Below are 19,634 nucleotides of genomic sequence, written 5' to 3'. Positions count from 1 at the left end.
AAATGCGTGCCAATGTATTCTTGTTTTTCCATTTGTAAAAAATTTGTCGTTTAGGGCCTCAAAATGGCTTTGGAAGTTTAGGACCTGAAAAGCTACCAAAAATAGAAAACAATGGTGGAAATTAGGAAATTGAAAAGAAACAGTGTTGGGCCCAAGTGGAATTGTGGCCACCAATATACACCTAGATAAGCATGGTTGCTTAGAATATAGGTTTTGGATCATAAAAAAAATGGTGGTTTGAGATGCAAATACACGAAACACCAATTTTTTTAAAATTGTGTATATCATTATCCTTGATGTTATTTTGATATAAAGTAGACAAATATGTTATCTATAAAACTAGATACACATATTGAGTCATTCGTCTACATTATATATATATATATATATATCAGACTCATATAGTTTGTGCTAATCATGGCCTTACCATTTGAAGGATATAATGACTTTCATTATTTAAAAAGAACTATATAAAATTAAGAATGCAAATTTTGAAAAAGTAGCTTGATCAAGAACACTTTATTCTCTACAACTCCACAATTTTTTGGATAAAGATTTTGTCATTTAATTACTCAAAGGTTGTACTAATGGAAACATATACATTATTTTTTGCATGAAAAGTAGCATACCAATAAAGTGAAAGCTCAAAATTCAAATTGTGTACACATTTTTAGTGCTACACACTTTTTTTTAGTGCTACATTCTTTTTAGCAGCACACACCCTTTTTTAGTGCTGCACACTTTAAGGTTGTACTAATGAAAACATATACAATATTTTTTGCATGAAAAATAGCATACCAATGAAATGAGAACTCATAATTAAATTTGTGTACACATTTTTTTAGTGCTACACACTTTTTTGAGTTTTAATATTTCAAAGCTAGAGTCCTATGTGCATGATGACTAGGTTGCTTCAAATATAGGTTTGGGATCATAAAAGCCGTGGTTTGGGTTGCAAATACATGCAATAACTTTTTGAAAGAAAAAAAACACACACACACACACACAGATATATATATATATATATATATATATATATATATATATATATATATATATATATATATATATATATATATATATATCGTTGTCATTGACGCTATTTTTCTATAAAGTAGATAAACCCATTATCTATGAAACTATATACACATATCGAGTAATTCTTGTAGATTATGTGTGTGTGTGTAATGCTAAGACACTTTTAGGTTGCACTAATGAACGCCTTATAATTTCAAGGATATAATGACGTTAACAATTTAAAAATAAATTTGGGTTGCAAATACATTCAAACATCAATTTTTGAAAAACGATTTGGATAAATATTTCGCCATGTGCATACATTGTTAGCGCTATGAAGTCATGCACACATTCATAATGCTACACACTTTTTTGGATTTTATTTTTTCATGGTTTGAATCCTATGTGTACATTGATTTGGCTACTTTGAATATAGTTTTGCGATCATAAATATGGTGGTTTGGGTTGCGAATACATGCAAACATCAATTTTTGAAGAAAATGTATATATATCACTATCTTTGATGTTATTTTTCTATAAAGTAGACAAATCCATTATCTATGAAACTAGATACACACATCGATTCATCCACACACACACACACACACATATAATGCTAAGACCCTTTTAGTTTGTGATAATGGAAGGCCTTATAATTTCAAAGATATAATGAATTTCCTTATTTAAAAAGAAATATATAAAATTAAGAACATAAATTTTGAAATAATAGCTTGATCAAGAACACTCTATCATCGACAACTCTACAAGTTTTTGGATAAATATTTTTTCATTTCGTTACTCAAATGTTGTATTAATAGAAACACATATATTATGTTTTGCATGAAAAACAACATACCAATGATATGATAACTCTAAATTAAATTTGTCAGACACAATTTCTATAAATAAAAATCATATATCTTAGTTGGTTATGTAGAGTTCCAGTCTTTATGAAAATTAGCCTATTCATATTTGTTATGAGGCTTTTGAGTCCTAGTTGGTTTGAGAGACTCTCTCCAACTAGTTAACTTCCTCAATTAGTGTTTGGTAGAGATATTTCCTCAAAAAATGATTGTATGTATAAGATAGTTAGTTTTCCTACCTTGAGACAAAATTCCTTCCCTCTCTCCTCCTTTCTCTTTGTCTTTATTTTTCTCCCATACCTATATTTATCTACTTACCTCTATAATTTTCTCTCTCTCTCCCTCAAGATTTCAACATCTCTCTCCCACCACTTTCTCTCCCTTTGTCTACCTCACCCTATGGTCTTTATCTCTCTCTTGTTCCATATTTATCTATTTCTCCCTTCCTTTATCATTCTCTATCTCTCTTTCTCACCCACCCACTCTTGATCTTTCCATATCCACCTCTCTCTCTACCCCCCTCTATTCATCGGCTTCCAACTATGTTTCTAGCTCCTTTCCATCCTCCTCTCTCCTCTGTCCCTCTCTCCCCCTCTCTTTCTCTTTATCTCTCCTTCTTCCCCAAAAGTCTCTCTCTTTCTATATATATATATATAGATACACACACACACACATAGATATATATTTGTCTATGTCTCTCTCTCTCTCTCTCTCTCTCCAATTATATTTTTTCCTCCCTTCCTCTCTTCTTCTCTCCCTCCATTTGTAACTACAAAACCACCCTTTCATACTTCCTCTCTCTCTATCCCTGCCTTTCCCCATTAATCCCTCTATCGCAACAACCTCTTTTCAACCTTCTATCTCTCTCTCTCTCCTTCTCTCCTCCCTTCCTCTCCCCCTTATTGCGATTCCTCTCACTTTCTCCTTCTCTCTCATCCCCCTCTCTGCCTCACCCCATCTCCTCTCTCTCTCTCTCTCTCCCCCTCTCTCTTTGTGCCCTCTCTATTCCCCTCCTTTTATCCTTCTCCATCTCTTCCTAACTAGCTTTCTATATCCCTCACTCACTCCCCTTCTCTTATTCTCTTCCCCCCTCGCCCACATCATTTCTATATTCCTTTCACTTCCTCTCTTCCGCCCTCCACTCTCTCTTTCTCCCCCACCTGCCCCCCCTTGCCCACATCATTTCTGTATTCCTTTCACTTCCTCTCTTCCGCCCTCCACTCTCTCTTTCTCCCCCACCTGCCCCCCCTCTCACTCACTCACACACACTTTCTCCTCCTTCTCCCTTTTTCTCTCTCTTTTTGTCTCTCTCTCAGTCCCTCCTTCATAACAACCCTGCTCCAGCTTTGTCTCTCTCTTCCTCTCTATATAAACCACAATTATCTCCCTTCCTATCCCTTCCCCACCCTCTTTCTTTATTTCTCTCACTCACTCTCTCCCGTCACTCACCAACTCATTCTTATCAGCCTCCCACTCTCTCTCTCTCTCTTTGTCCCTTCACCCGTTTATCCCTCCCTCTCTCTCCCTCCCCCTCCCTACCATAACAACCCCTCGCCAATAGTTTCTCATGTGTTAAGTCATTAGCTATAGGAGTGTATACACATTCCTTGCACTAGTAATACACATGTTTTTAGTGATAGGAACACACATCCATTTTTTTGCTAGAATCGTGCATACATTTTTAGTGCTATGAAGTCACACACATATTTTTAGTGCTACACACTTGTTTGAATTTTAATTTTTCATGGTTCGAATCCTTTGTGCATGGCAACTTGGTTGCTTCGAATATAGGATTGGGATCATAAAAGCGGTGGTTTGGGTTGCAAATGCATACAAATATGAATTTAAAAAAAAAAAAATTTGTATATTGCTATTTTTGAATTTGTTTTCTATAAAGTAGGCAAATCCATTATCTAGGATGCTGCATACACATATCGAGTCATCCGTGTAGATTATATATATATATATATATAGAATGCTAAGACACTTTTAGGTTGTGCTAACAGAGGACCTTGTAATTTCAAGGATATAATGATTTTGATTATTTAAAAAGGAAACTATAAAGTTAAGAACATAATTTTTGAAAAAATCGCTTGATCAAGAACACTCTTTGGACAAAGAATTCATTATTTAGCTACTCAAAAATTGTATTAATAGTATTAATAGAAACATATACATTATGCTTCGCATGAAAAATAACATACCAATGATATGAGAACTCAAAATCCAGATAGTTAGACATAATATTTATAAATAAAAATCATATCTTTTAAAATCTCATTCATTTGTCTACATTTTATCTTTTTGCACCATCTTCAAATTCATTATGTAGGTCCTTTAGTGATTCCTCCAAGTTAACATATTATGTTTTTTCAATTTTGCAATGCCACTAACACATTATGAGATATCATCATTAACTTACATTCACCCTTAGTCTATACATCAAACATATCCCACCCTTTATCTTTTCCACTTAAGCAATTAGTTTATTCTATAGGTTACTTAAAAAATTAATTTTCTCTGCATGTTGATAAAGAAGTCAATTCTTTCAATGTCAACAACTTTCGTTCGGCTCTCTATCAACAACTTTCAAGTGCTGGAATGCTAATGCCAAAGAAATCTGTGACGCCAATATTAAGTATGAGCACTCAAAGACGCACAGGCAATCATCATTCCAACGTCTGGGACGATGACGTTATACATTCTCTCTCAACGTCATATGCGGTATTTATCTTAATCTCATTATTGCCTTATGTTCCTTTAAAATTAATGTATTAAGTGTTAGCTCCATTAAGTTTTACACAATTGCTGCCTACAATTATGGAATTGCAGTCTTTCCTTAACTTATGGAAACCAACTGCAGTAGTTTCCTTAAGTTAAGAAAAGGCAACTGCAATTACTAAATTTATTATTAGGAGCTACTATAGTGGTCCATCACTTTGATTCGACTTCTCTGCCTTGATTTGTGGACATCTAACACATAGCTTTTAGAAGCCTGATGGAAGTTTAGCTATATGTTCATCTGTTTGGTCCCCAAGCTTAGATCTCAATCCCCTTCAGTTTTACACCATCTAGCTGAGATAGCAGAGCTTGGAAGTGCCTTCAGAATTCTTGTGTCCTTTTCTTTTTGCTTGGATTGAAGCTGGAGTGCTGAAGAAGAAGCTTGTGGACTGTGGCCTCCATCAGAACATCACCAATGGCTGGAGGTAACCCGTATCCCTGGGCATTAAGATTTAATGATTCTTTGAGTTTATTCCGCATGAAGAATCGTTGTTGAAACTGTAGAATTCTAACATTTGGTATCAGAGCCCTTTTACCTCTGCCTTGCTGTGTGTAGTTGGCCATAGCACCATAGTTCTGATTTTTGCTAGGTTTCTTGATCTGAATCCGCGTTTGAATTGCTGGGTCCGCTGGAGGTTTTAATCATTTACATATATAACCATTGAATTCATCTCTTCATATAAAACAACAGATCACAGATAATAGAGAACTGTTTGAAATGTCAATCATCTCAGTGAATAAATGGGGTTCGTGCTTGTAACCCTCTTGATAGCCAGCCCATGTGAAGAACCTGAAGGCAACCTTCTCCTGGAATCTGAACCTGTCAAGCACCTGCTCGACTATTTTGGTTTTCATTTGCACGCCACACGCTTGCAGGGCAGACTCCATGTCCTGGTCTGCGCCATAGTTTTTAGTTATAGCCCTGCAGACCTTATCCACATCCGAGCAGGCCACTGCATTGCCTTCGTCAAAAGCATGGTTTGAAATATTATTTATAATTTTCGAATCTGGCAAAATGACATTCATTTCGTTCAGCGTCTCTGATATTTGATTTGGTCTTTTGCTATATTCGATTTCTTTCCCTGTCATGCTAGCATGCCCTCATCCGAATCTGGGATTTTACTACAACAATGTAGCTGTTTTAGAACACTGGAAAGATCCCTTAGGCTAAAGGGCCATTTGAGGCAGCCTTCTTGTACAGATGAGATGGTCCCTACGCATCAAACGTTTCTCTGAGGATTTGAACCGTGTTGGGTGTATGGATAACCCCTTGCTGGCAGCGTGTTAGCCTCTTCTGATGAGGATTGAACCCTGTTAGTGGCTATGATAGTGACCTGCTTTTGCCGACCTGGCTCATTTCTTGTGATGGCCTTTGATTGCTATACTCAGTTTTCTAATTGTTAAATTAACCGCTTCTTCTGATTGTTCAATTTTAACATTCCGCAACGAACTAAAGCTCTCTCATGCCTGTATGGTGCATATGTTTTTTAGGAGCCTATACGAGATGTATTCATCGGAATTGTAGTTGATTCGTTGTTATCGTTTAGCCAATGCCATAACGTTTTTGATATTTGAAGCCCTCATTATTCTGAAATTCATGGCACGAGCTACGTTCTGCAATTGATTGTTGTCGTTTACTCAAATGGCATATCCTGTAATCTTCTTGGTACGTGAAGGCTTCATTATTATAATCAAAATCTCACCGAGATACAAACGTATTTGATACCGTATTTTGATGCCTTTGAAATTGTTTAATGCCGACAGTAGTCAGTTTTTCGTCACAACGAATTTCATATTTTCAGTTTCTAGATTATTCCGAGACATGGAACCATGTATAATCTTGCACTTGTCGTCATTAAATGGGCATCACATTAATCTGTTTCGGTTTCTTTAACATATATACACGTGTATAACACTCATTTTTTTTTTAACCGTCCACGTATAAATCTTCTACCTACGTTCATTGCGAATGGGTGAATGTAACCATACATAATGGTATTTTTTTTGTTTTAAGCTTTCAGCAATTCAATTTGCTTATTTCTAAGTTTCGTCCTTCAGTGACTTTTTGAAGGAGTCTCTTCACCCTACAAGTGATAAGATTCAAAAATGATCTCCCATCTGGCTTAGGAAATATTCGGATTGTTGCAAGTAGGAAAATATGTAAACCATACACGTTGAAAGTTTAAATAACAAACATGTGTGTTCAAAAGCATGACATTACTTTGAAGCTACAAGCTCGGTTGAATCTCACACTGTTTAGGCAAGGCCTTGTAGATGCCGAGTTGTCTTTTTTTAAGGATCATGATATACCATATCATGCAGTTGTATTAAAAGTAGAGGGAGTTAAGAAAGGTTATTGATATGAGTCATGTTAAAGGAAATAGTTTATGCATTCTTAAATATTTCAATATTTCAATATTGAAATGGTTTAGTCTTTTGTTTTGAATATTTCAAATTTGCAGTTTTGTTTGCAAATTGTTTAAAGCCCATTTTGTAATTAATTTAAGAATTAGTCTTAAATAAATTATGGGACAGTTAGACTGAGGAATGTAAATTTAATTTTATCTTGTGAGCAAAATAGCTTGTTTGCTGGTCAATTTTTTTGTTGTTTTATAAACTTAAGGACGGAGCCTGAAGTCAAGCCAGCTAGCCTTCGAACTGCATTTGCTATGCAAGTGCAAAGTAGATCAACGCTGCTTCAGTCAATCTTCGGGTTAAGTTTATAAATTGAACAATCAATTTGTAATCATTTTCGGTAATGCTAACTGCTTTAAACTTAATTTTGATTTTGCTAGAAAATTATTACAGTTGTATGGAGTTTATTAAAATGTCATTTTGACTTACTCCTTTCAGTAAACATTGTTTTTCTCTCTGGTTAAGTTTTGTTTATGCAACAAAATAATGTCTAGTGATCCATATAATTTTAATTAATTAGAGAATAGCCACAGCATCTTTAATTAAATAAAATTATATATTTTGTTTGATAACATCACATAAAGTTTATTTAGACATTAAATTGTAATTAATTACACTGAATATAATAAATTTTATCCCACGGGAATCTTTATTATATTTATGTAATTAATTAGGATAAAATTTCATAACCTACCCACAGGAGTTATGAATTAATAAGTTTTATCATAAAGTTTTATTGAATCTGTTTGAATTAAAAATTTAGCCCACATGCAATTTTTATGTCATTTGATTCAATTCTTTTTAGCATGATTTACACTGAATATAATAAATTTTATCCCACAGGAATCTTTATTATATTTATGTAATTAATTAGGATAAAATTTCATAACCTAACCACAGGAGTTATGAATTAATAAGTTTTATCATAAAGTTTTATTGAATCTGTTTGAATTAAAAATTTAGCCCACGGGCAATTTTTATGTCATTTGATTCAATTCTTTTTAGCATGATTTACATTGGTAAAACATGAAAGTTTATTAAGCCTCAATTTTAACATAAGCATGTGATTCTTTATTTTTTCAGTAGTACAACCTGCAAATTTTTTTGAAATTCGTTGTGACATTCCCGAACTTAAGGGAGATAACTACAAGGTCTGGAAGGAGAGGATTCTCCTTCATCTAGGGTGGATGGACATAGATTATGCTATCAGGAAAGATGAACCATCAGCACTCACTAATACCAGCACTGCAGCGGACATCACGCTTTATGAACGATGGGAGCGATCCAATCGTCTAAGCATGATGTTCATTAAGACCAAAATTTCAGCTGGTATTCGAGGTTCCGTTGATCAGCATGAAAAGGTCCGAGACTTGTTGAAGGCCATTGATGAACAATTCGTCTCTTCAGACAAGGCACTAGCAAGCACCCTAATCATGAAGTTCTCATCCCTGAGGCTCACCAGTGTGAAAGGTGTGCGCGAACACATCATGCAGATGAGGGACACTGTGGCTCAATTGAAGAAACTCGAGGTTGAAATATCGGAGTCTTTCCTAGTGCACTACATCCTGAACACCCTTCCGCACCAATATGGACCTTTCAAAATCTCATACAACACACATAAGGATAAATGGTCAATTAATGAACTCATGACCATGTGTGTTCAAGAGGAAGAGAGACTGGTAATGGAACTGGGAGAGAGTGCAATGCTGGCAACGCATGGAAAAGGCAAATCTCAAGCCAATCGGAAAGGGAAAGGTAAAGTACCTCCCCAAGCCGATATCAAGAAGGTTTCCAAGTGTTTTTTCTGTAGGAAGAAGGGACACATGAAGAAGGAATGCGCCAAATTTCAGAAATGGCTTGCAGACAAAGGGTTTGCAAAACCTAAGGAAGCCAGTGGGAAGTGAGCGAAGCATCTTATTAGGAAACAAGATGGGCTCGCATGTGGAAGCTATAGGAACATGTTATTTAACTTTAAGTAGTGGTTTTGTTTTGGAGTTAGAAAAGACCTTTTATGTTCCAAGTTTTTCTAGAAACTTGATCTTAGTTTCAAGGCTTGTACCTTTTGGATATTCCTTAAACTTTTCAGAAAAATCTTTCAGTCTATTCTATAAATCTGATTATGTTGGGAATGGTATTTTGTCTAATGGTCTTTACTGCATTAATTTACAAAACAATGTCACATATGATTCAATGCATGTTCACACTAGCACTAAAAGATGATGGTTATTAACACTTCTTCATTAATAATACTTCTTCATTAATGATTGATAACACTTCTTCATTAATAACACATCTTCATTGATTCCCCTCTAGTGATGGTGAGCAATTGGTTTGCAAGCTCAAGAAGTCATTATATGGTTTAAAACAAGCATCCTGCCAATGGTATTTGAAATTCCATAATGTAATTTCTTCTTTGGGTTTTGTAGAAAACATTATGGATCAATGTATATACCTAAAGGTTAGTGGGAGTAAAATTTGTTTTCTTGTTTTATATGTGGATGACTTTTTGCTAGCAACCAATGATAAGGGTTTGCTGCATAAGGTGAAACAAATCCTCTCTAAAAATTTTGATATGAAGGATATGGGTGAGGCATCTTATGTCATTGGCATTAAGATCCATAGAGACAGATTTCGAGGCATCTTGGGTCTGTCCCAGGAAACCTATATTAATAAAATTTTAGAGAGATTTCGGATGAAGGATTGTTTACCAAGTGTAGCTCCCATTGTGAAGGGTCATAGGTTCAATTTGAACCAATGCCCGAAGAACAAGACCTGACATTACATTTGTTGTGGGAATGTTGGGACGATATCAGAGTGATCTAGGTTTAGACCACTGGAGAGCTGCAAAGAAAGTTATGAGGTACCTTCAAGGGACCAAAGACTACATGCTTATGTATAGACGGACGGACAACTGGAAGTAATTGGCTACTCAGATTCTGACTTTGCTGGATGTGTTGATTCACGTAAATCAACATCAGGTTACATTTTTATGATGGCCACTTCCACTATGGAAGCCGAGTTCGTCTCCTGTTTTGAGGCTACTTTACATGGTGTATGGCTTAGGAATTTCATTTCTGGGCTTAGAATTATGGATTCTATATCTAAGCCATTGAGAATATATTGTGATAATTCAGCTGCTGTTTTTATGGCTAAAAAAAAAAATGGGAGTCGAAATAAACACATCGACATTAAGTATTTAGCTATAAGGGAACGTGTTAAAGAAAAGAAAGTGGTCATTGAGCACGTTAGCACTGAGTTAATGATCGCTGATCCTTTGACTAAGGGCATGCCACCGTTTAAATTCAAGGATCATGTATTGAATATGGGACTTGGTTCCATTATGCAGTTTTTCATTGTATGGACAATGTTATTTTAATGAAATTCTTAATTATTGTGATGTTTTTTCTCATATTTATGTGCACCTTAAGTTGATTTGAGAAAATACATTTTAAGAAGGACCAAGAATAAACATAAGGTTTATTCATTAAGAAATTGTTGCCACATAAATTATAATAAGAATAAATACATAGTAATACATGGAAGATAATACTCGTCATTAGAGGACTTATCGCCATGATTCATGTATCTATTACTTAATACAGATTATCAATGGTTTTTAAGTTGAGACATTAAGTTTGGAAGTATGGACCAAGTGGGAGAATGTTAGCTCCATTAAGTTTTACACAATTGCTGCCTACAATTATGGAATTGCAGTCTTTCCTTAACTTATGGAAACCAACTGCAGTAGTTTTCTTAAGTTAAGAAAAGGCAACTGCAATTACTAAATTTATTATTAGGACCTACTATAGTGGTCCATCACTTTGATTCGACTTCTCTGCCTTGATTTGTGGACATCTAACACATAGCTTTTAGAAGTGATGGAAGCTTAGCTATATGTTCATCTGTTTGGTCCCCAAGCTTAGATCTCAATCCCCTTCAGTTTTACACCATCTAGCTGAGATAGCAGAGCTTGGAAGTGCCTTCAGAATTCTTGTGTCCTTTTCTTTTTGCTTGGATTGAAGCTGGAGTGCTGAAGAAGAAGCTTGTGGACTATGGCCTCCATCAGAACATCACCAATGGCTAGAGGTAACCCGTATCCCTGGGCATTAAGATTTAATGATACTTTGAGTTTATTCCGCATGAAGAATCGTTGTTGAAACTGTAGAACTCTAACATTAGGCACTGGAGTTTCACATGTTAAAATCCATCATTCATCAATCTCTGCAAGATAACTTTGTATTTCATTGAAATACGCCGTGACCAGGCACCTACATATCGTGAACGAGGAGAAACGCTTGTTGAAGATATCAAACACCGATTTTTGAGTGACATGAAAGATAGCTGCAGTGATGCCGCTGACGATTTAATCCGACGTCTTCAGATGGTGGATATTATCGAATGTTTGGGAATTGATAGACATTTTCAGCCTGAAATAAAAGAAGCTATCGATTACGTTTACAGGTTAAGCATTACACATGAATTTGATTTTCCATTTATAGGATTCAGTGATTGTATGCACTTCTAGATGATAGATACTCATTCATTGATCATTAAAACCTCATTCATTGATGATTAGCAGATATTGGAACGAAACGGGCATCGGGCTCGGATCAAGGAATTCCGGCATTAAAGATCTCAACTCTACGGCGTTGGGATTTCGGGCACTCAGAATGCATCGATATAATGTCTCTTCGGGTCAGACAGAATAAAATATACCCTTGATGTCGTTTGACAGTTAAATAAGTGAGCTGAGATAACTTTAACAAATATATTTGATACTTATAGAATGTCATGCACTGATGAAACAGACGTTTTAGAGAATTTCAAAGATGAAAACGGGCAATTCTTCTGTAGTTCCAGTACTGGTGAAGAAGGAAATGCTGATAAAGAAGTGAGAAGCATGCTGTCATTATTCCGAGCTTCAAACATTTCGTTTCCCGGCGAAAAAGTGATGGAGGAGGCAAAGACATTCACAACACAGTATCTAACCCAAGTTTTAACGGGGCACACTGTAGCTGACGTCGATCAAAGCCTCCAGAGAGAGGTAACTTGTAAACACCTTTTTTAACTTCTGGTATTGTATGCAAACTCTTCGCATCTGGAAATTATTTATTTATTTTGTATCTGGAAATTATTTATTTATTTTGTATGTTTTACCCTCCTAACATTGGCACAAGTCTGATTTGATTACTGTTTTCCAGGTGAAATATGCATTGGAATTTCCATGGCATTGCAGTGTGCCTAGGTGGGAGGCTAGGAACTTTATCGAAATATATGAAAAAAACTATTCATGGCTCAAGTACTAACCTTGTCCATAAGATTTGATCAGTTTCAATGAATCCTAAATTTCAACAAGTGTTTTCCATACACTAATATATGTTCACCATGTATTCTTTCAGGTCTAGTATGAACCAGAAAATTTTAGAGCTGGCAAAATTGGACTTCAATATTCTGCAATGTACACATAAGAAGGAAATGCAACTTATCTCGAGGTTCATCTGATCATAATGCTTGCTTGTCAATTTAGTGACATGACCTTTGCAATATATAGGTGGTGGTCAGAGTCATATCTGTCGCAGCTGGATTTCAGTGGAACTTTACTTTTGGGCGGTTCTATGCACATTCGAGCCCGAATTTCGTAGCAGCAGAATCGCCTTCACAAAACTTTCAACAGTGATGACGATTATAGATGACCTATATGATACTCACGGAACATTGGACGAAATCAAAATCTTCACTGAGGGAGTGAGAAGGTCAAGTCAAGTTCAAATTATAGCGACTATTGTGTAGAAATTGGCGCGATCCATTAAATATTTTTAGTTCTGCAGGAGTGACGTTCTGGGATAGCCTATATCGCAGGAAGTTTTTAATTTTTTTAATAAACATTTTGAATTATTTTCAGATGGGATACTTCACTAATAAGCTGCCTTCCAGACCACATTCAAAAAATATTCGAGTTTTTCATGAAGACATCGAATGAATGGACTGCTGAAGTAGAAAAAAAGCAAGGGCGTGACATGGCAGCGTATATAAGAAAAAATGGCCTATGTACTCAAGGATCAAAATTGAACACATTAGAGCCCTTCAAAGCGTCTCTGGCACGTCAGAGAAGTAGGGAGAAAATTTTCCCAGTCAAAAAAAAATTAAAAATTGATTTTTTTCATTTAAAAAAAAATTGGAATAATATCTTAAAATTTTTTAAGAAGTGTTGTCAAATTGTCAACTTTTTTTTTAAATTTCATTTTTTTCTGAAATTAGAATTTTAGGAATGTTGAATTTGTAAATTTCTTTTCATTTTAAAACTTAAATCCCATTTCAGAAACTCCCATTTCAAAAACAACAGTTTCCTTTTGAGTTTTTTTTTCTAATTGTGCATATGATGCAAGTTCTTATTAACAATTACCTTTTGATACCATTACATTTGGCAGTTTCTAAGTTGCTCCCATTTCAAAAACAACAGTTTCTTTTTGAGTTGTTTTTTCTAATTGTGCATATGATGGAAGTTCTTATTAATTATTATGTCACAATTACCCTTTGATACCATTACATTTGGTAGTTTCAATTGAGAGCGACTAGATGTCAATATGGTTACGCTGGAGAGGAGCATAGATTCATCATTCAGCAAACGCCTGTCAAGCAAGGTTTAAGCACGATTTATGCTTGGAGAGGAGTGCATTCAACAGGTATTCAACAGGTTTCCTAACATACTGGATTTGATTTGTTTTCCGATTCCCAATTCCTGGTATGTTTTCATATTAAAAAAGAAGATACCAAAAACATATACACCTTTGTACACTCTTCTATTGAATCCTAAATCTGTTTAGAATTTTACTGAATTTTTTCATTCATGCAATAAACTTAAATTTGATTGAGCTACTTATATATTGGCTTGAACGTTCTGGTCACAAAAATTTCCTACAAAATTAATCCTTATCTAAACTGGAGCAGGAATATAGGTCTCCTGTTTATCCATTAATGGTAACTGCATCCGATATATTAGTTGCGGCTCATATCAGACCTGCCTTACACACAACATCCATGGGGTTGTTGTTCCACCATTCTGCTGTGAAAAAATAAAAAGAAATTTGAAAATAATTTACTGTTGTCAATTGAATTGCCCTTTTTTTTATGCTTTTCATTATAGAAGTGCGACCTGAATATGTGCCATTCTAAATGAAATTAAGACCTGCCCTTCAAATTTGATCACTGTATGTACTGTCTATGATTAGTAGAGACATCTACACAAAACATGCTTGTACCAATTTTTATGTCCTTGTTATTAGTATATCTGTATGAATGAAATATCTGACCGGTTGCTTTCACTTTTAGTGGGAGCGATACGTTGAGTCTTAACTGCAAGAAGCGGAATGGATGGCGGCTGGATATGTCCCCTCGTTTAATGAGTACTATAAGAATGGCCTCGCTAGCTCCGGGATGTGCGTGTTAAATTTGATTCCGCTTCTGTTAATGGATCAAATTCTACCAGACGACATTCTGAAGCAAATAGTCTATCCATCCAAGATCCATGATCTGTTAGAACTGACGGTCCGAGTCAAGGACGACATAACGGACTTTGAGGTATTTGACATTCAAATTAATGTTCATTTTAAACATAAGATGAGATTAGGATTTGTTTTAACATTTGCCACTATGTGTGTGTTTGAAGCAAGAGAAGGAACACGGGGAGGTAGCTTCATGTTCAGAGTGTTATGTTCAATTTATCTTAAAATTAAAATAATATTGGATTTAGATTCATTAAAAATTTATTAATGATTTTTGTTGTGAAAATCATCACAAATCAATTTCAAAATTATAAATTATTAATTAAATGTGTTAATGTTGGTGACCTTATAATGACTTAAAAAAACCCCAAAATTTGTAATCAAATGTGTCAATGTTGATAACCCTGCAATCACATCACACGGGGACAATCAAAACAAAAATAAAAAGTCACATGTTAATGTTGATGACCCTACGATCACTTCACAGGGGCAAAGTAAAAAAGCAAGTAAAAAAACACATGATAATTACTAGTAAAATGTCATTATCCATAGCTTAAAATAAACAAACAATAAAATGAAGTGACCCAAAGGGAAAGGTTAAAAGTTAAATTGAAAAGATAGTTTAGAATAAAGAGACAATGAAATGAAGTGATCAGAGAGAAAAATTAAAAGTTAAATTGGAAAAAAAGAAAAGAAAAGATGAAAAATGAAATTTAGTGTTTACTATAATGAAATTTAGACACTAGTCTTTGACTTAACTTTGACAAAATATTTATTGTATATTAATATAATGGTTTTGTTTCTTTCTATTATTTGAAATTTTAAATATCATGTTACCATCATATGATAGGTTAATTTTAAAGAAATTATTTACAAATTGAATATATTTATTATAATTAAATATTAGGTAACATGATATTAATAAATAAAGTTTATTATGATTGGTTAATTTTAAAAGACATGGTTTACTTTTGTAATATAAGGAAAATTGAATAAGTTTATTATAATAAAATATTAGAAAATAAAATTAATTAAAAGAATTATCTTTTATATTTTCAATTTAATAAATTAGTTATTATTATTATTATTATTATTAGTTAAAAAAAAAATAACAAAATAGTTTCAGTAACTTACTATTTTATAACATTATTAAGTATTAAGAAAATAAACTTGTTATTTATTTTTTTCACTATAGTTTTATTTCAATAAAAAAGTTTATTCGACAAAGTTTTATATTTAAATAAAAAAAATTATTCAACAATATTCTAGCCTCCCAATTTCATGTTAAATGGATTATTGTTAAAAATTTGAACAATGCTCTTAATCTGTTTTTTTGGAAAAAAGATAAAATAAAATAAACAATTATTACATTTAATTAAAAATTTAATACACAATTTAAGGTTAAATGGATTATTGTTAAAAATTTGAACAATACCCTTAATTTGTTTTTCTTCTTAAAACTTTAAACAATACTCTTAATATGTTCAATACTCTTAATGTGTTTAGACTTGTAGGGAAAAGACAAAATGAAGTAAACCATCATTGCATTTAAATAAAAACATAATACCTATCAAACATTATGAAATTGCAAATTTTGACTTCAAAACGTTATGAAACTGTAAATTCTGACTTCAAGCCATTATGCAAGAGTTTATGATATGTATCTCTGACAAAAATGGCTCCATAAGGGCCCGAAATATATGATCCGAAAGTAGGTGACACAAAAGAAATGGATTATATCAACCTAGATGTTACATTTACAATAACTATTATGCCTGCTACTCTAGGAAAAGTTGAAGTACTAGATAAACTACTCCCTTTTAATGTTTATGATGACACCCTATAAAAAGTACTTGATAAAGTACTTCCTTCTCAGGTTTATAACTATAATAAACTACGTCCTTTTAATGTTTATAATTGGCCGCGATCCATTTATTTGTAGTTTCTGCATGACTGACGTTGTGGGATAGCCTATATAGCTGGAATTTTTTTATGCGGAAGTAGTTCTTGAATTATGTTTTTTTTAAATAAATTTAGCATCATTAAAAAATTTTGGTGCATTTAAAATTCTGAAATTTGATAACTATAATTTAAATTTAAGATTTTATCGAAATAAACTACTGCAAGAAGAAAGAATAACGAGTGACGTATGTATGGTCTATAATTATTGTAGACATCAGGGCAAAACATGCTTGTACCATTTTAAAAAATAAAATAAAGAGGTTGTTATTATTATCTCTAGATGAATCAAATATTTGACTCGTTGCCTTCGCTTTTAGTGCGAGCACTACGTTGAGTCGTATGTGTAAGAAGCGGAATTTTCACTTATAATTCTATTAAATTTTTTATTATTAAAAACACTTAAACAACACCATTATTATTAAAATCTATTGTCATAATTTCTTAAATAGTTATTTCACGAGGCTCTTAACTCTTAAAGAATTAAGACAACCTCAATTCCACGAAACCTTAAGGGTCGAATGAAATTGTGAAGAGCTACCATTACCTCAAATAATTGAGCTCCCAAGGAGCACCAACGCCATTGAATTTATTTCACTTTTGTCATTTTACATAATTGAGATTTGAAGGGTTATCAATGAAGGGGCAGTTTTTTTTTAATACCGAAAACAACTCCAGCTAACTTACTGAAAGCTATGTATTTTTTTTTTAACTCCAATTAACCCACTTAAAACTATGTATAAATATGGATGAATATAACAAAAAAGGAAGAAAACAAAGTAGTGTAATAAAAACAAAGTATTTTTGTTTAAACAAAATATATTTGCTTAGTTGTAGTTTATACTTGCTTAGTTGTAGTTCATAGTTGCCACAACACCTGTCCATTGTTATAACTCCGTTCATTATCCAGTGCTGTATTTTTATTCATGGTACATTATTACACTTTTGGTTGTTTCACAACTACATATTGCTACAAATGCACTATAACTTCTTGTATTTTTATTCATGGTACATTATTACACTTTTGGTTGTTTCACAACTACATATTGCTACAAATCCACTATAACTTCTTGTTGTGAATAGAGTATTTTATTTGTGAAATGATATGCTTTATATGCTATAATTTTTTTGTTATTATGTCATTTTTTTCATGTTAAAAACATGTAGTGAGTTGGAAGATATAGTTATGTATCAATGTTAGAAAAAAAAAATTATGCTTCAATTGTCTAGATGTTAAATTGAAGTATCATCAAACACTAGTATGGCTCAATCATAGGTTCTTATTCTAATGGAGAGAAAGTACGATTCTTGGTTTATCAGAATCAAAACATTACTACATTATCCTGACCTTTCAGGATTTTTCACTATGAGTATCCAGAGTTTTTTGATCAAGTAAAAAAATGGATCTAACAAACGCTTAGTGAAATCCTTTGAAGGAGAACTAAAAGAAGGATAATAAAGCTCTTGGTTTAATCCAGCAAGGTTTAAATGGCATTATATTTCCAGAGTCAAGTTCAAATTCTTCAAAGAAGGCTTGGGACACTCTTGAAACATGTTATCAGGGAGTTGTAAAGCTCTCTCCCACCCCCTTGGACATTTCTAGGTTAATGAGAGGTGTTACTTTTAACTATGTTGACCTCCATGGTCCCATTATGAAAATGGGGTTATAACAATATTTCATTTCCAAAGTTAGTGGAATTAACTTTGGAACATACCATCGCTTGTAACTCATTAAGAGATTTTCTACGATATGAATTTTATCCTGATCTGAAACAGAGGCCAAAAATTATGCCCATTTAAAGTTTGATCATGTAATCATTGTCACACAAACAAGATCCCGCCACATGGCACCCATGTGGCACTTGTGTGGACCTTACTAAGTGGTTCCATGTTATCCTTCACACCAATGTCGACGTGGCTACATCCACGTAACCCTTTCCACATAGAAAATCCTATGGACCCCACCAAGTCCGGTCCTCACATTTTATTTCTTTGTTTTACGCTCTATCCAATTTGTAAAGGAATATGGCGCTACTAAGAAAATTTCACATAAAAATGATTTGGACTCCTATTTGTGTTAGGACTTGTTACAAACCTCTGATGATACATTGTATATACTGCATATGACTTTTTATCATGAGGCAAATGATTTGGATTCCGAGATGCATCAAAATCTCCAAACATATTTCCATAATCCCAAATATCCAGCTTTGGGCACTTATTTGGGCCTCATGAGGTTTACTCAAATTGGTCCCCACACTAGATAAACCTTGAATCAATCCTTTTGCATATGTATCAAGCCTCATCTATATCTGGTTTCCCCATGAGATTCATCATAACAATTATCTTATATATCGAGATTCTCATATATGCCTAGATCACTTGAATTATATCTAGCCCAGATACTCAAAGCTATAGTGCCAATTTATGCTTAGTCAACTCAAAATTATTTAAGGTTTTTCCTTACGTTTTTCAGGGAACTCGGCAAGGCTCTCCTAGAAGAACAACTTTGCCCAAAACATCCATGATCATTGGAATACATTCTTACATCAAGTAGAAACAATCCAAGTTCAAACATTAGACATAATCCACATGTTAATAGGAATCATAACCAGCCAATCGATGGCTAACAATGCTCTATGGTTTCTTCTATTGTAAAACCAAATCCTCCTGTGGAGTGGATCTAAAATAATTTATATCAGGTTCCCTAATATATCATGCATTAATTGATTATTGGTCCATGAGTAAAGAGGGAAAATAATCATTCATGTACAACAAAAATCCATGCTAATTCTTAGCATCCAATACATATCCCTTTAAGAATAGAATTTCAGTAGTTCTTACACAAGAGGGACTCCTTGACAATTATAACACCCAAACTAGGTAATTGCACACACTATAATGGTTTAATTGGGTTCACTAGATAGTCATACGTAATCATGTAGATAGATATACAAATTATAAAATATATAGGAAACTATAGGGGTATGGAAGACCCTCATGCCATGATAATAATCATACAAACCATCTCATTGAAAATACACAAGAATACATATTCCATCATTAATTGTGTTGATACACTCGTTGTCATATAACA

At 33.7% G+C, this 19,634-nt stretch overlaps 1 pseudogene across 1 annotated transcript; it reads left to right on the top strand.

Annotated features, from left to right (window-relative positions):
* The first annotated feature begins 11,277 nt into the window (after positions 1–11,277).
* LOC149264924 (alpha-longipinene synthase-like) lies at positions 11,278–14,814 on the top strand (annotated as a pseudogene). The gene is made up of 9 exons (XR_016253679.1): positions 11,278–11,537; positions 11,656–11,771; positions 11,885–12,120; positions 12,278–12,375; positions 12,476–12,568; positions 12,628–12,829; positions 12,979–13,119; positions 14,405–14,654; positions 14,743–14,814. The product of XR_016253679.1 is annotated as an alpha-longipinene synthase-like (transcript).
* The last annotated feature ends 4,820 nt before the right edge of the window (positions 14,815–19,634 follow it).

Source organism: Pinus tabuliformis, chromosome 6 (assembly GCF_031772625.1).
Source record: "Pinus tabuliformis cultivar Carrire ecotype Pingquan chromosome 6, CPIR1, whole genome shotgun sequence".
In the NCBI taxonomy this organism is placed as follows: Eukaryota; Viridiplantae; Streptophyta; class Pinopsida; order Pinales; family Pinaceae; genus Pinus; species Pinus tabuliformis.
Note: the sequence above shows the minus strand (reverse complement) of the source record. Positions and strands in the feature narration are given on the sequence as shown.